Source organism: Capricornis sumatraensis, chromosome X (assembly GCF_032405125.1).
Source record: "Capricornis sumatraensis isolate serow.1 chromosome X, serow.2, whole genome shotgun sequence".
Lineage (NCBI taxonomy): Eukaryota > Metazoa > Chordata > Mammalia > Artiodactyla > Bovidae > Capricornis > Capricornis sumatraensis.
In genome coordinates this window covers 27,410,028-27,412,862 of record NC_091092.1, presented here as the reverse complement: position 1 = coordinate 27,412,862, position 2,835 = coordinate 27,410,028, and positions in this window count along the sequence as shown.

Sequence of the window (2,835 nt, the reverse complement as noted above, 5' to 3'; positions counted from 1 at the left end):
AATCCTTGCTTGGTTCCTGCACTCCTGCAGTTCCTGATGGCAGCCCCGCTCACAGTGGTTTGGTTTCCAGGTTTCAGAGTGGGGGCCGAACAGGAGACTGCACCACCAGAAATGGGTCCCTGACTTCTGTTTGGCTTCTTTGAAGCTGGGCCTGAGAAAGGAGTCCCTGTAACCTGTTGGCTGCTGCACTGGAGCCCCGCCACTGGGCCCTCTGCAGCAGTGTCACAGCATGCCCACCCTGACCTAGGGGCTCGTCACCATGCGCTGTATCACCCATCAACCACCCTGGGGCCACGCTAGAAGGTGAGCACGGGGCAGGGGCCAAGTCTGTGCTGCTCACGGCTCTAACCTCTCTCGCTGTGTACTAGCCCAGGCCCTGGACCACACTCACCAAGGAGCACGGGCACTGCGGGCCAGAGTGCCCGAGTTTGAATCCCAGCTCTGCCACTTACTACCTGTATAATCTGGGGCAAGTCACTTAATATTGCTTGTGCTTCAGACTTTCCATCTGGAAAATGGAGACAATAGCAATACCCCTCTCATGGGGTTATGAGAATGAAGTGGGTTAATATTGCAAAGTGCTTAGAATAGCACTTGGCACATGGTAAGTGTCTGATAAATAGACACATGCTAAATACTAGCTATTGCTAGAATGAATGAACTGCAGTGATGGGCACCCCCACCTGTGCTAAGCTTAAACGTGAATCCCATGTGTCTCTAGCTCTGGGACAGCTCAAATCGACTGAATTTAATGGTGTTAGTGAAATTTTTTTTAAAGTAGTCTTGTTTAGGCTTCAGAGGCAAGCAGAGCAGGCTTCTGACCTTGCTTCTAACCTGCCTGGACACTGCCCTGATTGGGAGTGACTGCCTGCTTTGAGTGCAAGACTCACAGCACTATAGATAAGATGGGGGAGACATCTTGAGATTGTTGAGCCCCTGGAGGGGGCCTGGCCAACCAAGCCCCAGGCATAGCTGCATTCCAAGTTTTACAAAACAAAACAAAACAAAACAAACATCATTAACAGGAAATCAGGCTTACAGTTTGGTCACAGGTTGATGATGATATCAGTTTTTGTCTGTCCAGGGATTGTAAGCAGGAACTCTGAACTGTGATCTTTGAAATCTTACTCATTGAGCAGACACGCTGCCTGGGATCCTTTTCCCAATCTGGACTCCAGATGTGCTGTGACATGGGACTTTAAGTATGGATGTTGGTCAAAACCCAATTTGGTGATGTATTCTCTGCTCTTTCTGTTTCTCTTTTCTTTTAATGTTAGTATGTTGAATGTAAGCTAGATAATTCTCTAATAAATATCTGTATTATTTATTTGTATATAACGAGTCACTTATTTTGTTAACAAATCCTTTGAACCTGAGACTTTCAGCAAAACAAATGGAGACCAAACCACAGCACCCAGGCTGGCCACCCTCAGAGCAGGTTTCTGTCTGTGTCCTCTTGTATCCTTTCCTGACTTGATCTCCATTTCCGCCCTGTAGCAGTGCTTGTGGCACCCTTGGTGTCCCTAGTTTTCATCTGCTCTGCCAGGGAGCTTCATTTCCCTCCATCTCTGTTTTTACATTTGGGGCATGGTGCCCTGATCCCTTTGTGAAAAAGCTTAGCGCTTTCTTATTGTCTGCAGGCCAGGGGTGGGTTCAGTTCAGTTCAGTCGCTCAGTCGTGTCCGACTCTTTGCAACCCCATGAATCGCAGCACACCAGGCCTCCCTGGCCATCACCAACTCCCGGAGTTCACTCAGATTCACGTCCATCGAGTCGGTGATGCCATCCAGCCATCTCATCCTCTGTCGTCCCCTTCTTCTCCTGCCCCCAATCCCTCCCAGCATCAGAGTCTTTTCCAATGAGTTAGCTCTTCGCATGAGGTGGCCAAAGTACTGGAGTTTCAGCTTTAGCATCATTCCTTCCAAAGAAATCCCAGGGCTGATCTCCTTTAGAATGGACTGGTTGGATCTCCTTGCAGTCCAAGGGACTCTCAAGAGTCTTCTCCAACACCACAGTCCAAAAGCATCAATTCTTCGGTGCTCAGCCTTCTTCACAGTCCAACTCTCACATCCATACATGACTACTGGAAAAACCATAGCCTTGACTAGATGGACCTTTGTTGGCAAAGTAATGTCTCTGCTTTTCAATATGCTATCTAGGTTGATCATAACTTTTCTTCCAAGGAGTAAGCGTCTTTTAATTTCATGGCTGCAGTCACCATCTGCAGTGATTTTGGAGCCCCCCAAAATAAAGTCTGACACTGTTTCCACTGTTTCCCCATCTATTTCCCATGAAGTGATGGGACCAGATGACACGATCTTAGTTTTTTGAATGTTGAGTTTTAAGCCAGCTTTTTCACTCTCTTCTTTCATTTTCATCAAGAAGCTTTTTAGTTCCTCTTCACTTTCTGCCATAAGTGGGGTGTCATCTGCATATCTGAGGTTATTGATATTTCTCCCGGCAATCTTGATTCCAGCTTGTGCTTCTTCCAGCCCAGCATTTCTCATGATGTACTCTGCATAGAAGTTAAATAAACAGGATGACAATATACAGCCTTGACGTACTCCTTTCCCAATTTGGAACCAGTCCGTTGTTCCATGTCCGGTTCTAACTGTTGCTTCTTGAACTGTATACAGATTTCTTAGGAAGCAGGTCAGGTGGTCTGGTATTCCCATCTCTTGAAGAATTTTCCACAGTTGGTTGTGATCCACACAGTCAAAGGCTTTAATGTAGTCAACGAAGCAGAAGTTTTTCTGGAATTCTCTTGCTTTTTCTATGCTCCAGTGGACATTGGCAATTTGAGTTCTGGTTCCTCTGCCTTTTCTAAATTCAGCTT